This window comes from Salminus brasiliensis, chromosome 1 (assembly GCF_030463535.1).
Source record: "Salminus brasiliensis chromosome 1, fSalBra1.hap2, whole genome shotgun sequence".
Taxonomy (NCBI): Eukaryota; Metazoa; Chordata; class Actinopteri; order Characiformes; family Bryconidae; genus Salminus; species Salminus brasiliensis.
In genome coordinates this window covers 45,993,060-46,012,026 of record NC_132878.1, presented here as the reverse complement: position 1 = coordinate 46,012,026, position 18,967 = coordinate 45,993,060, and positions in this window count along the sequence as shown.

Sequence of the window (18,967 nt, the reverse complement as noted above, 5' to 3'; positions counted from 1 at the left end):
TTGAGATTAATGACTACACAGAATCGCATGGCACTTGATTTACTTCTAGCAAAGGAGGGGGTGTCTGTAGCATGATTGGTGAACACTGCTGCACTTATATTCCTCCTAATGATGCTAAAGAGGGTAACATTAGCATGGTTTTGCGCCAAATGCGCACTGTAGCTGCCCAACTCAGGAAGGAAGAACAAGGAGCCGATCCAGCTTGGAGTTGGGGATCTATTCTAGCTAGCTTATGCAGTGTATTCCTCATGATATTGCCTATCCTTGTGTTATTAGTGCTTTTGCTTTGCTGTGGACCGTTGCTGTGTAACTGCATCATTGAAACTTTGTTTCACCGGATCCAAGCACGACATCAACTTCTCCAGTTCACGGTTGAGCCAGAAGAACCAGGGGAAGAGCTGGGACTGAAGAAACTGTTTTCAGATGAAACTAATGTTTGAGTGTTGATTAAGAATCAAAGGGGGGAAATGTAATGGAAGTTATTGATGATTCATAATCAATAACTAAATTGTTGATGCATATTCTGTGATATGTAAGGGGACCTCGGTCACTTCTTGTTATAAGTTCTTCATCTATGTTGTACCGGGGTCTGTTCACACTGTTATTGTCTGTCTCTGCTTATCTTTCTCACGGTGCAACTGCACCCTGACATAGATGATAAGCAGAAGTGGGCGAGAGAAGAAGTACCGACGGGAGGACAGAATGATCTCCGGTCAGCACTTACCTTAGAATGACCCCCCCCCCCCCATAAACAGGGACCAGATGGGGTCAGTGGGGTCATATTCCTGGGACGGTTCTCATGCAAGTAACAGATAAATGCATAGCCTGTTTATACCATATAAGGCTATCTGGTCAGTCATTGCTGAGTGGGTGAGGGTAAAGCCCAGCGATGATAAAGGCTCCTGCAGACCATGCAGAGCTCAGAGCAGACAGGCAGAAACTAAGGTTTTGCTTTTTACTTCTCTCAATAAATGTGTTACTCACTTTGATACTGATTCAGAGACTTAGTGTTTCTTCTGTCACAAAATTTCCACCACAATGTCAAGCAAGTTGCCGCTTTCTATGCTATGTTGTGTGGTTGAAAGTTGGCTGAACCCTGAAGGGCTAACTTAAGCAGAGTTATTCTGTTTGTGTTTTTCAAGAAGGTAATTGTAAATATTTTAGGTCCTTTCCAGTGAGATCAAAATTCAGTGCTGCAAACTGTATTGAGTTTCTTAATTAATACATATCTAATATGTATTTTAGTTCTTTTTCTAATATGCTTAGTGTAAAATAGTTAAACAGTTGTAATTCATAAACCTTTGTTTTAATTTCACTTTAAGTTTATAGTTTGTAGAATATTCTTTACAGACATATGCAGTAGTATATTTAATGTCTACAAAAGCATAATTAAAATAGTTCCATTCTAGTACAGTTAAGTACAATTAACACAAAGCTATGGGTGTGCATATATCTGTACAATTAAAGTATTATAAGTACAAACACAGTTGTTGCATTTCATTGCTCTTTAAGTGCAATAATCATTACTTTGGAAAAAAAAACCTACACTTTAGTGCACTTTAACATAATTGAGATTAGTATTCTTGAGCCTAGAGTTTTCTTTTTCGATAGGGTTGGGAGAGTCTTGCTGTCAGTAGCCATGTTTGAGGACGCAATTTTTTTAGGGTTTGAAGCAAGGTATAGGGTTGTATCCAGGGTTAGGGTTGGGCTAGCCTTCGAGTTTAGAGCTAAGGTAAGGATTGTGATAGCTTTAGGGTTTGAAGCTAGTGTTTGGGTTAAAAAGTCTTAGGTGATTGAGGTAGGGTTAGTCTTGTGAGAGCTTTAGAGTTTGGGGCTAGGGATAGTGTCAGCACAGGCCTTAGAGCATTTAGGTCAAAAATCAAATCAAATCAAATCAAATCAAATCAAATTTTATTTGTCACATACATAGTCAAACACAGTATAACTTGCAGTAAAATGCTTTTATGACAGGCTGCCCACATCAAGCTATACAATAAAGATCTACATTTAAACTTAACTAAACCTTAACTTAATGAAGTAAAGTGCAAAAGAAAAATAAAATAAAAAAAATACAAATAGAATAAGTTACATTTAAGTTAAAAAATAAAATATAAAAATATGAAAATATAGAAATATAAGCAAAAAAAAAAAATACAAATATATATACACAGGTGAAATAGTGCGTGTCTGTGTGTGTGTGTGTATATATATATATATATATATATATATATATATATATATATATATATATATATGTATGTATACATATATATGTATGTATACATATGTACATATTTATCTGTATGTGAGTGTATGTGTGAGTTAAAAAGAAATAATCGTTATTGTCCGTAGTGTGTTTTCCGTGAGCCATGGTTGTGTATTGTAGTGAGTGAGGGTCCAGTTTGTGTATGTAGATTCTTTAATTTAGTGTCCTAGTCTCTGTCCCCATTCAGGGCACGGATGGCTTGTGGAAAGAAGCTCCTCCTCATTCTCTCTGTGTTAGCCTTCAGGGTTCTTAAGCGTTTCCCCGAGGGCAACAGAGCAAACAGTCCATTGTTGGGATGACTGGGGTCCTTCACAATCTTCTTGGCCTTGGTCCAACACCGCTTCTTGTAGATGGACTGCAGGTCAGGAAACTCCATCCTAGTGATTCGCTCTGCTGAACGTCTCACTCGGCGTAGCGCTTGCCTGTCCTGCTTGGTGCTGTTCCCAAACCAGACTGTGATGTTCCCCGTGAGGATGCTCTCGATGGTGCAGGAGTAGAAGGATCGTAGTACCTTGGAGGGCAGTCTGAAGTCCCTCAGTCGTCTCAGGTGGTATAGGCGCTGACGAGCCTTCTTCGTTATGGTGTTGATGTGGCAACTCCATGACAAGTCCTGAGAGATGGTCACTCCAAGGTATTTGAAGCTTTCTACCCTATCCACTGCTGTTCCACTGATGTGGACAGGTTGATAGCTCCTCTGCTGTTTCCTGCTAAAGTCCACAATCAGCTCCTTCGTTTTGCTGGCATTTAGCTGGAGATTATTATCCTGGCACCAGTTTTCCAAGATTCTAATCTCTTCCAGGTAGGCCTTCTCGTTATTTCCTGAGATCAGGCCCACCACAACTGTGTCGTCAGCAAACTTAATGATGTTGGTGGAGCTGGAAGTGGCTTTGCAGTCTGAGGTGTACAGCGAGTACAGCAGAGGGCTAAGGACACAGCCCTGAGGGGCTCCGGTACTGAGGGTGAGGGTGGGTGAGACATGCTTGCCTACCCGAACAGCTTGTGGTCTGTTTGTGAGGAAGTTGGAGATCCAGTCACAGATGGATGGGTGGAGACCTAGATCTTCCAGCTTTGTGGTGAGTCTTGAGGGAATAAGATGTGTCTAGATGTGTCATCGATGTATGGAGAAGGTGAGCGATGGCATCATCTGTGGAACGGTTTGGACGGTATGCAAACTGAAACGGGTCCAGGGTGTCGGGCAGCGTGGATGTGATGAAGTCTCTCACCAGCTTCTCGAAGCACTTCATCACGACTGATGTGAGGGCGACTGGGCGGTAGTCGTTGAGGCAGGCTGGCTGTGGTTTCTTCGGGACAGGAACGATGATGGACTGTTTGAAGCACGATGGAACAATCCCCTGCGTCAGTGAGAGATTAAAGATGTCCGTGAATACCGGGGCTAGCTGATCTGCACAGGCTTTCAGGACTCGACCACAGATGCCATCGGGTCCTGCAGCCTTCCTGGTATTCACTCTCCTGAACACCCGCCGTACATCTCTGTGATGGTGAAGGCTCTTTGTTCTCTGACGTGCTCCTCTATGTCAGCTGTGCCGGTGTTACTATAGTTAACGTTGCCGGCTGCAGCATTAAAGCGAGCATAAAAGGTGTTTAGCTCGTTAGCCAGAGACAAGTCTGCACTTCCCAGTCCACAGGGTGGGCTCCTATAGTCCGTTATTGTTCTCAGTCCCTGCCACAGGCTCCTAGAGTCGTTTTGCTGGAACTGGGACTCTAGTTTCCTCCCGTAGCGCTGCTTCGCCTCCTTTACCGCCTTCCTTACTCCATATGACGCAGACTTGTATTCCTGCATATCTCCGCTGATCAGTCCCGTGTTGTAGGCAGCAGTGCGGGCATTCAGAGCCTCCTGGATGCTTTTATCCACCCAGGGCTTCTGATTGGGAAATGTTTTGACTGTAGATTTCTGGACGGTGTTGTCCGCTACTTTCCCGATAAAACCTACGACCGCTTCCGTAAACATGTTGACGTCATCGGAGCTGCGCCAGAACATGTCCCAGTCCGCGTCATCAAGAGCGTCCTGTAGCGCGGCCACTGATTGGTCCGTCCAGCACTCTACCTCTTTCACCACCGGAAGCTCTTGCTTCAGCCTTTGTTTATATTTTGGTAGGAGAAAGATGGCGGCGTGGTCTGACTTCCCAAACGGTGGAAGTGACTGTGCTTTGTAACTGTCTTTGTGTGTGGTGTAGCAGTGATCTAAAGTCCGGTGCCCCCGGGTGGGGCAGGTGATGTGTTGGTGAAAGTTCGCTGCCACACTTTTGAGGTTGGCGTTGTTAAAATCCCCAACAACAATGAGTGCAGCGTCCTTATGGTGGGTTTGGAGCTGTGTGAGTGTGTCATGAAGCTCACACAGCGCGGTGTCCTTCTGTACATCGGGTGGAATGTACACTGTACAGACGATGACCGAGGTGAATTCCAGAGGAAGATAGAAGGGCGAGCAGCTCCAGGTTTGGTGTGCAGGAGCGTACGAGGGTCACAACATTAACACTGTCGCACCACTTGTTGTTCACCATGATACATACTCCACCACCTCTTGACTTCCCCGACTCCACGGTTCTGTGGATGTACATGCGATGTACCGAGAAGAACTCGGCCGGCTGGCTGGCGTGGTCCGGTATCGCTGGGTCCAGCCATGTCTCGGTGAAACAGAGGAGGTGGCAGTCCCGAATGTCTCTCTGGAACTTGATTCTGGCCCGGAGGTCGTCGAGTTTGTTGTCTAGATACTGGACGTTGGCTAGGAGAATACTAGGCAGAGGTGCCCTGTGTGCCCTGGCTCTCAGTCTGTCTCTGACACCAGCTCGCTTTCCTTGGTGTCGCTTCTTGTGGAGTTCGGCGTCCCGTTCTTTGTCCTCCTTCAGGATTTTTCTCGGCCAGCTTGGATCCGGAGTTAGCAGCGATTTAAGGTGAGTGAATTGTAAATTAACAGAAAGAAGAGTCTCTCGGTCGTACACAATACGAGCCATGATAAAAAAGGTTTTAATAAAATAGCTAAAAACACTAAATTTAACAAAAAAAAAGCTAGATGTGGTCAGAGCAGTCGTTACGGCGGCCGTCGTCAGCGGCGCCATCTTGAAAACATGTGTGTTATGAAACTCTAAGGGTTTGGAGGTGTGCTTGGCTTTAGAATAGGCTGAAGGGCTGTACCTAGGGTTAGACTTAGGAAAATCTTAGGCTTTGGAGTAAGAGTAGGTGTTTGTAGAGACTCATGATTTGGATATATGGCTAAAGTTATGAGAGCTTTAGAGTTTAAGACCACTTTAGAGTTAGAATAGGCTTCAGGGTTATATCTAGGGTTAGGGTTTGGAGAGTCAAAGGGATTGGAGGTAAAATTTGTGTTTAACTAGCTTAAGGGATTTCATCTGGAGTTAAGGTTTGTACAGCCTTAGGGGATTAAGGTAAATTTATTGTTGTGGGAGCTTTAGGGTTTGAAGCTAGGATAAGGGTCATTATAGCTTTGCAACATAGAGCTATGTTTGGAGTTCTGAGTCCCTGAACGTTCGGCATTCGGCCTAAGATTAGTACATAAGTCTCAAGGGTTTCATTTGGAGTTACCCTAGTGAAAACAATGCACTTACTTGTATTTAAAACATACTGAGATTTGTCTAAGTAAGTTGTCTTTTGACTAGCAAGTTTATGTCATCATTACTTTCACATTGATGTTTCTCAACAATTTCAGTAAATGACTCAGCCGTGTTGGGTCAATAATATACAGTGGGTTTGTGTGTGGAATACAACCTATTTGATTAAAACTCGAATTTTTCCCATTGGTTCCTGGCACCACCTTTTTGATTACTGGGTGTGTCTTTCTCGATTTACTCACCATCTGCATGAAGTCATTCCCCCCAAGCTATCTTCTAAGTGTTACGTTGTATTTTATACAATATTGAATATGCCTTGTTTCTGTGTTGAAGGCTATAAAAGCAAGTTGCAGCTTTCTATGCTATGTTGTGTGGTTGAAAGTTGACTGCATGCTGAAGGGCCAACTTAAGCAGAATTTTTCAATTTGTGTTTTTCGAGATGGTAATTGTAAATGTTTTATGTCCTTTTCAGTGAGATCAAAATTCAGTGCTGCAAACTGTATTGAGTTTCTTAATTAATACATATCTAATATGTATTTTAGTTCTTTTTCTAATATGCTTAGTTGTAAAATAGTTAAACAAATGTAATTCATAAACCTTTGTTTTAATTTCACTTTAAGTTCATAGTTTGTAGAATATTCTTTACAGACATATGCAGTAGTATATTTAATGTCTACAAAAGCATAATTAAAATAGTTCCATTCTAGTACAGTTAAGTACAATTAACACAAAGCTATGGGTGTGCATAAATCTGTACAATTAAAGTATTACAAGTACAAACACAGTTGTTGCATTTCATTGCTCTTTAAGTGCAATAATTATTACTTTGGAAAAACAAACCTACACTTTAGTGCACTGTAACATAATTGAGATTAGTATTCTTGAGCCTAGAGTTTTCTTTTTCGATAGGGTTGGGAGAGTCTTGCTGTCAGTAGCCATGTTTGAGGACACAATTTTTTTAGGGTTTGAAGCAAGGTATAGGCTTATTATGGGCTTAAGGGTTGTATCCAGGGTTAGGGTTGGGCTAGCCTTCGAGTTTGGAGCTAAGGTAAGGGTTGTGATAGCTTTAGGGTTTGAAGCTAGTGTTTGGGTTAAAAAGTCTTAGGTGATTGAGGTAGGGTTAGTCTTGTGAGAGCTTTAGAGTTTGGGGCTAGGGATAGTGTCAGCACAGGCCTAAGAGCATTTAGGTGTGTCTAGGGTTGTGAAATCATAAGGGCTTGAGGTAGGGTTAGTCTTGTGAGAGCTTTAGAGTTTGGGGCTAGGGATAGTGTCAGCACAGGCCTAAGAGCATTTAGGTGTGTCTAGGGTTGTGAAATCATAAGGGCTTGGAGTTAGGCTTAGGTTTAGTTTTGGTTTATGTGTTGAGTCTAGGGTTAGGGTTATGAAACTCTAACGGTTTGGAGGTAGGTTTAAGTTTAGAATATACACAAGGGTTGTATCTAGGGTTAGGATTTTGAAAATCTTAGGCTTTAGAGTTAGGGTAAGTGTTTGTAAGGGCTTAGGGTTTGGAGTTAGGGTTAGGGTTGTGAGTGCCTTAGAGTTTAAAACTATGTTTAGGGTTAGAATAGGCTTAAGGGTTACATCTAAGGTCAGGATTTGGAGAGTCTTAAGGATTGGAGCCAAAATGTGGGTTTTACAAGCTTGAGAGTTTTCAACTACAGTTAGCTCTTGTACAGGCTTACAGGATTGAGCTAAGGTTAATGTTGTGGAAGCTTTAGGGTTTTGAGGTAGGATAGAAGACAGAATAGCTCTGAAGCATAGAGCTATACTAAGGGTTGCTAGACACTAAGGGTTTTGAGCTAGGGTTTTTTTAAAAATAAGTCTAAGGTTTGAATCTAGGGTTAGGGCTATGGAACTCTAAGGGTTTGGAGGTGTGCTTGGCTTTAGAATAGGCTTAAGGACTGTACCTAGGGTTAGACTTAGGAAAATCTTAGGCTTTGGAGTAAGAGTAGGTGTTTGTAGAGACTCATGATTTGGATATATGGCTAAAGTTATGAGAGCTTTAGAGTTTAAGACTACTTTAGAGTTAGAATAGGCTTCAGGGTTATATCTAGGGTTAGGATTTGGAGAGTCAAAGGGATTGGAGGTAAAATTTGTGTTTAACTAGCTTAAGGGATTTCATCTGGAGTTAAGGTTTGTACAGCCTTAGGGGATTAAGGTAAATTTATTGTTGTGGGAGCTTTAGGGTTTGAAGCTAGGATAAGGGTCATTATAGCTTTGCAACATAGAGCTATGTTTGGAGTTCTGAGTCCCTGAACGTTCGGCATTCGGCCTAAGATTAGTACATAAGTCTCAAGGGTTTCATTTGGAGTTACCCTAGTGAAAACAATGCACTTACTTGTATTTAAAACATACTGAGATTTGTCTAAGTAAGTTGTCTTTTGACTAGCAAGTTTATGTCATCATTACTTTCACATTGATGTTTCTCAACAATTTCAGTAAATGACTCAGCCGTGTTGGGTCAATAATATACAGTGGGTTTGTGTGTGGAATACAACCTATTTGATTAAAACTCGAATTTTTCCCATTGGTTCCTGGCACCACCTTTTTGATTACTGGGTGTGTCTTTCTCGATTTACTCACCATCTGCATGAAGTCATTCCCCCCAAGCTATCTTCTAAGTGTTACGTTGTATTTTATACAATATTGAATATGCCTTGTTTCTGTGTTGAAGGCTATAAAAGCAAGTTGCAGCTTTCTATGCTATGTTGTGTGGTTGAAAGTTGACTGCATGCTGAAGGGCCAACTTAAGCAGAATTTTTCAATTTGTGTTTTTCGAGATGGTAATTGTAAATGTTTTATGTCCTTTTCAGTGAGATCAAAATTCAGTGCTGCAAACTGTATTGAGTTTCTTAATTAATACATATCTAATATGTATTTTAGTTCTTTTTCTAATATGCTTAGTTGTAAAATAGTTAAACAAATGTAATTCATAAACCTTTGTTTTAATTTCACTTTAAGTTCATAGTTTGTAGAATATTCTTTACAGACATATGCAGTAGTATATTTAATGTCTACAAAAGCATAATTAAAATAGTTCCATTCTAGTACAGTTAAGTACAATTAACACAAAGCTATGGGTGTGCATAAATCTGTACAATTAAAGTATTACAAGTACAAACACAGTTGTTGCATTTCATTGCTCTTTAAGTGCAATAATTATTACTTTGGAAAAACAAACCTACACTTTAGTGCACTGTAACATAATTGAGATTAGTATTCTTGAGCCTAGAGTTTTCTTTTTCGATAGGGTTGGGAGAGTCTTGCTGTCAGTAGCCATGTTTGAGGACACAATTTTTTAGGGTTTGAAGCAAGGTATAGGCTTATTATGGGCTTAAGGGTTGTATCCAGGGTTAGGGTTGGGCTAGCCTTCGAGTTTGGAGCTAAGGTAAGGGTTGTGATAGCTTTAGGGTTTGAAGCTAGTGTTTGGGTTAAAAAGTCTTAGGTGATTGAGGTAGGGTTAGTCTTGTGAGAGCTTTAGAGTTTGGGGCTAGGGATAGTGTCAGCACAGGCCTAAGAGCATTTAGGTGTGTCTAGGGTTGTGAAATCATAAGGGCTTGAGGTAGGGTTAGTCTTGTGAGAGCTTTAGAGTTTGGGGCTAGGGATAGTGTCAGCACAGGCCTAAGAGCATTTAGGTGTGTCTAGGGTTGTGAAATCATAAGGGCTTGGAGTTAGGCTTAGGTTTAGTTTTGGTTTATGTGTTGAGTCTAGGGTTAGGGTTATGAAACTCTAACGGTTTGGAGGTAGGTTTAAGTTTAGAATATACACAAGGGTTGTATCTAGGGTTAGGATTTTGAAAATCTTAGGCTTTAGAGTTAGGGTAAGTGTTTGTAAGGGCTTAGGGTTTGGAGTTAGGGTTAGGGTTGTGAGTGCCTTAGAGTTTAAAACTATGTTTAGGGTTAGAATAGGCTTAAGGGTTACATCTAAGGTCAGGATTTGGAGAGTCTTAAGGATTGGAGCCAAAATGTGGGTTTTACAAGCTTGAGAGTTTTCAACTACAGTTAGCTCTTGTACAGGCTTACAGGATTGAGCTAAGGTTAATGTTGTGGAAGCTTTAGGGTTTTGAGGTAGGATAGAAGACAGAATAGCTCTGAAGCATAGAGCTATACTAAGGGTTGCTAGACACTAAGGGTTTTGAGCTAGGGTTTTTTTAAAAATAAGTCTAAGGTTTGAATCTAGGGTTAGGGCTATGGAACTCTAAGGGTTTGGAGGTGTGCTTGGCTTTAGAATAGGCTTAAGGACTGTACCTAGGGTTAGACTTAGGAAAATCTTAGGCTTTGGAGTAAGAGTAGGTGTTTGTAGAGACTCATGATTTGGATATATGGCTAAAGTTATGAGAGCTTTAGAGTTTAAGACTACTTTAGAGTTAGAATAGGCTTCAGGGTTATATCTAGGGTTAGGATTTGGAGAGTCAAAGGGATTGGAGGTAAAATTTGTGTTTAACTAGCTTAAGGGATTTCATCTGGAGTTAAGGTTTGTACAGCCTTAGGGGATTAAGGTAAATTTATTGTTGTGGGAGCTTTAGGGTTTGAAGCTAGGATAAGGGTCAGTATAGCTTTGCAACATAGAGCTATGTTTGGACTTCTGAATCCCTGAACGTTCTGCATTCGGCTTTAGATTAGTACATAAGGTTCAAGAGTTTCATTTAGAGTTACCCTAGTGAAAACAATGCACTTACTTGTATTTAAAACATACTGAGATTTGTCTAAGTAAGTTGTCTTTTGACGAGCAAGTTTGTGTCATCATTACTTTCACATTGATGTTTCTCAACAATTCCAGTAAATGACTCAGCCATGTTGGGTCAATAATATACAGTGGGTTTGTGTGTGTAATACAACCTATTTGATTAAAACTCAAATTTTTCCCATTGGTTCCTGGGACCACCTATTTGCATACTGGGTGTGTCTTTCTCAATTTACTCACCATCTGCGTGAAGTCATTCCCCCCAAGCTATCTTCTAAGTGTTACATTGCTTTTTATGCAATTTAGAATATGTTTGGACTCTGTGTTGAAAATAATATAAGCAAATTGCTGCTTTCTATGCTATGTTGTGTGTTTGAAAGTTGGCTGAATTCTGAAGGGCTAACTTAAGCAGAATTATTCTGTTTGTGTTTTTAAGAAGGTAATTGTAAATATTTTATGTTCTTTCCAGTGAGATCAAAATTCAGTGCTGCAAACTGTATTGAGTTTCTTAATTAATACATATCTAATATGTATTTTAGTTCTTTTTCTAATATGCTTAGTGTAAAATAGTTAAACAGTTGTAATTCATAAACCTTTGTTTTAATTTCACTTTAAGTTTATAGTTTGTAGAATATTCTTTACAGACATATGCAGTAGTATATTTAATGTCTACAAAAGCATAATTAAAATAGTTCCATTCTAGTACAATTAACACCAAGCTATGGGTGTGCATAAATCTGTACAATTAAAGTATTGCAAGTACAAACACAGTTGTTGCATTTCATTGCTCTTTAAGTGCAATAATCATTACTTTGGGAAAAAAAAACTACACTTTAGTGCACTGTAACATAATTGAGATTAGTATTCTTGAGCCTAGAGTTTTCTTTTTCGATAGGGTTGGGAGAGTCTTGCTGTCAGTAGTCATGTTTGAGGATGCAATTTTTTTAGGGTTTGAAGCAAGGTATAGGCTTATTATGGGCTTAAGGGTTGTATCCAGGGTTAGGGTTGGGCTAGCCTTCAAGTTTGGAGCTAAGGTAAGGATTGTGATAGCTTTAGGGTTTGAAGCTAGTGATTGGGTTAAAAAGTCTTAGGTGATTGAGGTAGGGTTAGTCTTGTGAGAGCTTTAGAGTTTGGGGCTAGGGATAGTGTCAGCACAGGCCTAAGAGCATTTAGGTGTGTCTAGGGTTGTGAAATCATAAGGGCTTGGAGTTAGGCTTAGGTTTAGATTTGGTTAATGTGTTGAGTCTAGGGTTAGTGTTATGAAACTCTAACGGTTTGGAGGTAGGTTTAGGTTTAGAATATACACAAGGGTTGTATCTAGGGTTAGGATTTTGAAAATCTTAGGCTTTAGAGGTAGGGTAAGTGTTTGTAAGGGCTTAGGGTTTGGAGTTAGGGTTAGGGTTGTGAGTGCTGATGGATTATTTGTGTGTAAGAATACATTATGTACTCATAAACATGTTTAGATGTGCATTCTGCTATAATGACCATGCCTGAGACAGTCAGCATTTCTTTACTCAAGATTAGTGTAATGCCCTTGGGGGGCTAGGCAGAGCCTACTTGGGGTGAATCAGAGGTAAACTGATTCTTAAACCAAAATTCTGCAGTAGTGTGATCGTCAGCACAAATGGCCTTGCAGGTGTTAGCACTCTTTTAAAAAACAAAGTCGTAAGAACGAAGGACATAAGCGAATACAAAAGTGACAGGGTTAAGGGGTAAGGGGCTTCCCATAGTAATATAAGCGGACCCAATCGAGAGATATTATGATAAAAAAATATGCGTGGGGGTAGCCACATCTAGATAAGGACAGTATATAAGGCCCAAGAGGAGCCTCACTTTTTAGACTGCTTTGGGAGAGTGCTGGCTGTCTCAGGCTAACGCATTACATGTAGTGCCTTAGTCTTCACCTATTTTGTATACTTTATACAGAAATAAAGATTGCACTCTGCCTTTCTATTGACTACGGAGCTGGATTCTTTTGTGCACCATTTTCTAAATGCTTATTAGCTGATTGGGGGAATTTATAGAGAAAAAGAGCCAACATTTTGGTGGCCCGTTGGTTGGCTTCGCTCTACGCGCCTTGCGTCCTGTTTGACTGATGCCGCACCTGTGCCCGGCCTGTTCCTCTCCTCCTGTCCTTCAGCGTGCCCGTTTCTTCTTTAAGATAAGCTGATCTTTGTATTCAAAAATCTGCTTAAGGGGGATAGGGCCTGGCTGTCCACAGGCCTCAGTGGTGTTCAGCTTCCAGTATATCTGGCTCCGAGTCAATGAGAAATGCTGATAACTGTTATTAGAAAACCAAATAAAAAGTAAATAACTTCTAGAAAACCACAGAAAAAGGAGTAATATTCAGAAAACCAAATAAAAAAGTGATGATAAAATGGCATAGAGAAAAGCCGGCAGAGAGAAAAAAAGGGTTAAGGGAATAACCCTCAGAGATAAAGCCATTAAAGAAAAAGGCCTAGAGAAAAAAGGAAACAGTGCACAAATAATAGTGGTACCAAAGTATATGTTACATGGGTTTGTCTGTCTTAAATGTTGTTTAATACATGTTTTAGCTGTGTTCTATTCTGCTAAGTGCTTGCTATTCTTGAAGTTTCGTGTTTAAAATGTCTAATGAAGTTTAAAAGATAATGGGAGGCACAGGCAATGGTATTATTATCTCTTATACTGTGGTCTCTATTGATATAATACCTTTGAGGATATTTGTCCGTGTTGTTATTAAGATACTAACATGTATTAGGAGAGGGAATAAAGTGACAGAGCATACCTTGAAGTTTACTGGATATAGGTAATTAGAGATATACGGAACTAGAACTGACCTTGCGGGCCCACAGGCCTAGGCCTGCAAGAGTAGTGTGTATCCTATATCAATTGATAGTTGAAAAGCCTTAGAAGGTGTGTTGATGGATATATGGTAAAGTGTGTTGATGGTTAATGAACACCAGGTTGCGTTAAAGAATATTGGCTGTTGTATGTTGAAGTAGCAAAAGATATAGCTGTAGGAGCTATACGTAGCCGTGACCTACACTGGTTACAGAGGTGACTGTAGAGGGTATTATTTAATGTGTTTGCTTGGATAGGGGCTCTATGAAGGAATATTAGTAGCCAGACTTTGTTGGAACACACAAGGTGGTGTGTGTAAAATTGTATTTGTCCTGTAGAGTAGAGCAGCATCATGGACAGTGAGTTGCTTTTAGCTGAAACGCAAGGGATCAGGACTCATTTCTGGTTAGAGAGAACATACAAGAATGTGCAAGGCATTGAGCGTTGGCAATCAGCGCAGCTTGTCAATCATAAGTTGTGGTTGTTAACTGATTGGTATAACCTGGACCTTGCTGAAGAGGTCTTTCCACACCTCAGATTAACTGAGAGAATTAGGTGTTTTTGGACCTCAAGACTATTGACTCCTGTCTTAAATCTACTCTTGACTAGTTCTAGTGCAACAGGAGTCACATTGGGGTTAGAGAACCTGCCATGGGGATCATTTGAACCATTATCTGTGGCAGCAGACATTCAGGATAGACAGTGTAGGGAGCTACAAGTCTACCTGTCCATCACTACACGCTCTGTTTTGTGGGAGCGTGGCTCCGCGACTATGATTTTGGCAGATGGCTTCAATCCAATTGGGATGGAGTTTCACACAGAGGCGCTGAAGCGCACTGCTGAAACAGTACATAAGATCCATGCTGAGGTTAGTTGGAATGGGGCAGCCTCTCTGGACCCCAGAATAGCAGAAAGGAAAGTCAATAAAGGGACATATGCCTTAGTCATCTAACCAAGCGCAAAAAAGACCAATAAAGTATATAAGGTGTGAAGGTCAGGCAACTACATAAATTATCCCAGAAACATTTTCTTAGTAATTCACATACTCTATTAGCATGATAAAATAATAGGTAGGGATTGAAACAGTAGAATTAACCAAAGCTATTCTATATCCAAATAAAGTAAATGAAAGGAAAAAGAAACATGCTAAACCTAATGTTTTATTAGGTCTTTGTCTCCAGTGATCCACAGGGGACAGAGAGAGAGAGCAGATAGCAAACCCTTTCCACAGGGGACGAAAGAGAGAAAACTCCACCCAGAGGCGGTGACCATTGGACTGACTCACCTCACACCCACCCACAGGTTAACTCGCACCCACCTAATACACACACACACTCACACAGTCTGTTAGCAACCCTTTAATAGCACCCAAATTATTTTTAGACTACACAAGACACTATCACTTAAGTAACACACATGATGGGATCACGAGCTTCAAAGACAGAAAAAAGGGAACCATCACCCATAGACTTAGTGGCAGCCTCAGGAATAGCTCCAGAGGTAGAATTAAAGAGGACTATGCGGAAGTGGAACAAACTGACCAAGAACCTCACACATCAGTGGCCCAAAAGAGGAACCTTTGATGAAGACCTGTGTCAAACTGTTGCAAACCTAGAAGGGAAAAAGGTGGCGACGTCCAAGAAAAAGCACATCAAGCAGCAAAGACGTATGATCATTCTCAAAGCCTTCATGGAGCAAGCCACAATTCTGAAAGAAAAAGAGAAGCTGTACAAGCAACATGGGGACCAATCAGAACGACCCCGACTATACCCCAAACTCAAGAGTGAACGACCACCTCCATATGTTCCAGGCTCCAAGGACAAAGAATCAACTGCAACCCAGTGCCCACTACAAGTAACCACGTGGACCGAGGCTGACATGGAGATGGAAATGCAAGGTATGGTCAAATTCAAAGTCAAAGATCAACCAGATTCCACAAGCAGACCTGCAGCCCCTGAGAGTCACTATAGGACTCCAACCCCATGTCCATCCAGAGAAGAGGTGAGGCAGCCCGAGAGGGGGGCTGAGAGACCCACAGCAGTTTCTCAGAGTCCACCCAAGCTGACACTACACAGCCTGTGCACAAGAGATGACTCACTAAAGAATGACACCCCAGCAATAACTCTGAATGCACCTGATGACGAATGGCTGTATAACAATGGAGGTTCGCATCAAAAGCCTTCAATGCAGAGCACACCTCATGAACAAGAAGACACAGCAAGTGGCTGGATGACCAAATTAATGCAAGACAACACTGACATCATGATCCCTCGACGAGTGCATGGTGAACTGATGATTGAGTCAGAGCAGCATGCAAGACACAGACGTGAGGATGAACAAACACATTTCAACACATTGATGAGGGAAACAGAAGAACTGGCAAAACGGACAGAAACGGAACTGAAGCTCCTGCAAAAACAAAAAGACCAGATCCAGAGACCACATAAAACCAGCTCACTACCCCGAGACATGAGAAGAGAAAAACAAGAGATGAACTACCAAGAAGAACAACAGAGTGACACGGCTGAAAGCTCATCAGGAGATGAATAAGTGAAAAAACTAATAGATGACACCTACGTACCAAGACAATCAAGACGTATCAAGGACAAGAAGGGCAAGAAAGACAAAGCTTCCCTATATCCCATTCTTTACAAGGGATCTGAACAAACCTATGTCCCATGGTCCTTCCTAGATCTTAAAGGCCTGATTGACCAACTACCCAGCATGCATGATGGAGGCCAAAAGTGGATCACAGCACTACAGGTCATAAACTGGCTGTAGGAGACCTGAAGGCAATTCTCTCCCAAACCATAGGGAAAGCAAAGATGGAAGAAATCTTCACATTGGCAGGAGAACCAGACCTGGTAAAAAGAAATTACTATGATGAAACTTCAGCTGACAGGTACAGAAACCTTATCTGGAATGCCATCAGAAAAGAATACCCATCCAACATGGACCCAGGACAACTGGAAGACATGGAACTGAAACCTGACACATGCATAAACGAACACATCAGTAACTTTCAGAGAAAATGGCTGGAAGAAACAGGAACTGCCTGGAATCACAATCAGACCAATCGCAAATTTTTCCAAATGATGCTGAAAAAGAGCCTTCCCCAAGAAGTACAAGAAGCCCTAGAAGGCGTCGTGGGATTGAGCAGCATGCCGTGGCAAACCTTTAAAGATCATGTGGTTTACCATGTGGAAAGACACAGAAAAAAGAAGGAACAAGACAAAGAAAGCCTGGAGAAGTTGACTGCCCTATTACAAAAAGCACAATTGACTGAATTAAAGAAAAAAGAAAAACCAAAGAAAGAAGACAAAGCTGACCCAGCTTATCAAGCTGCAGTGCTAACCCAACCAGCCATGATTCAACCCAATCCAGTTCCAGTAGCTAGCACCACGCAGACTGTAGTGGCCACTCAACAGCCTCAAATAGTGACTACATCCCAGCCTCAAGTAGTTTCACCAGCTGTAACAATGCCAAACCAGCAACTGATGACAACACCAAGCCAGCAAATAAACATACCTCCAAACATTAGCACACATTTCATGGCCCCCATCAACTTCTATGTTGGTGGAGCGAATCGGGGTCACAGAGGAAGAGGAAGAGGTCGAGGAGGCAGAGGAGCAAGAGGAGGTAGGCCACCCTACTATGCACCAATGACAGGTGGTGGACCTGAAGCTGCTGAACACCCAGTACAACAACCTCTTCAAACCGCTGCTCCATACTCAACTGCCCCGCCAAGACAATCCCAGGTTGAATGCTGGACATGTGGACAACCAGGTCACATAAGCCGTGTCTGCCCAAACGGGGCAGTGCCAACTCAAGATTGGTATTGACGAGGCCTAGAGAATCCTAAGGGGGAGTATCTGCAATTGACCGCTTCAGCATCTGCAACTGGAGAGCCAAGAGTAAAACTCTTGATAAATGGTCAACAAAAGACGTCATTTCTAGTGGACACTGGAGCTACATACTCGGTGATTGAATATGATGCAGCATGGACACAAAGTATGCAGGACTCCAACGTCCTCCTCACTACAGGAGACATCTTTATCGGTCCTCAAGGGGTGGCAGCTGCAGCGGAGCTAGACTCCCAAACTGCCCAATGGTACAGAGTGGAAAATGCAGTTCCACATGTTTCCTTGATGACTGCACAAGACAGCCAACCCCAAGACCTAGGACCCATGATGAAGGCAGGCAGAGAAATCAATTGGGTGAAAACTGACAATAGGTTCATACATAGGTCAGCCGATGGTTCCTATTATAGGATAGCTGTAAAATCAGTTGATAGAACAGTTGCAGAAAAGGTCCTTGTTGACAGAACACTCACAGTTGGCCAATACACACTCACTCAAGAGCAGGAAGACATTCTAGCTAAAGTACCAAAGAAATTGTGGACAACACATGACACTGACATAGGCCTAGTGACATCAGGAGGTGAAGTCGAAATTCAAGTCAAACCAAATGCTCGTCTACCGTATCAACACCAATATCCACTCAGTAATGCAGCCTATACTGGAATCAAGCCAACCATAGAAGGTTTGATTAAAGCAGGGGTATTAGTTGAGACCAAAAGTCCATGTAATACACCTATTTTTCCGGTTCGCAAACCTAACTCTGACAAATGGCGATTAGTACACGACCTTCGTGCTATAAACGCAATAGTAGACGCTGAAACACCAGTAGTACCTGACCCTCACACCTTACTCAGCAATATACCACCCGACACAGAGTGGTATACTGTTATTGATTTATGCTCAGCCTTTTTCAGTATTCCACTGAATGAAAAGTCCAGGTATTTGTTTGCATTTACTTATGGCGGAAGACAGTTAACATACACCCGCCTACCACAGGGATTCAATGAGTCCCCTTCTGTATTTAACAGAGTATTGGCCATGGATTTGGCTGATATAAACGTAACAAGCGCTGTTTTACAATACTGTGATGACATTTTACTAACTTCTCGGAGTAAAGAACAGTGTGAAGCAGATTCACTAACAATCCTAACAGCGCTGGCGGAAAAAGGGCATAAGGTAAGCAAGTCAAAATTACAGTTCTGTCAGAAAGAGGTAGAATACCTAGGCAGAAAGCTAAGCGGAAGCCAGAAAGCCATCACCACGGCTCACATCACAGCAGTAAAAAATGCACCTAGACCCACCACAGTCTCTGAAATGCTAACCTTTTTAGGTATGGCAGGCTACAGTAGACAATGGATTTGTGACTTTGCACTAAAAACATCTCCTCTTAGGAGGTTAATTCAAGCAGCAGGCCAGCAAAATTTGAAAGGGCAGTTAGAGTGGGATGAGGAAGCATTGCAAGCCTTTGAGGCCATAAAAGTGGACTTATGTACTGCTCCAGCACTAGCAAACCCAGATTATTCTAAACCATTTCAACTGTATGTAGCAACCAAGAGTGGGTAGGCAAATGCCGTATTGACACAGGCATCTGATGGAGGGTATCAGCCAGTTGCATACTTTAGTTCCCAGCTTGACAAAATTGAACAGGGTATGCCCCCTTGTTACCAAGGCTTGGCTGCAGCAGCCTTTGCCTATGAAAAAGCTACTTCTATCACCCAAGGGCACAAGGTTGATTTGTATACCAACCATGC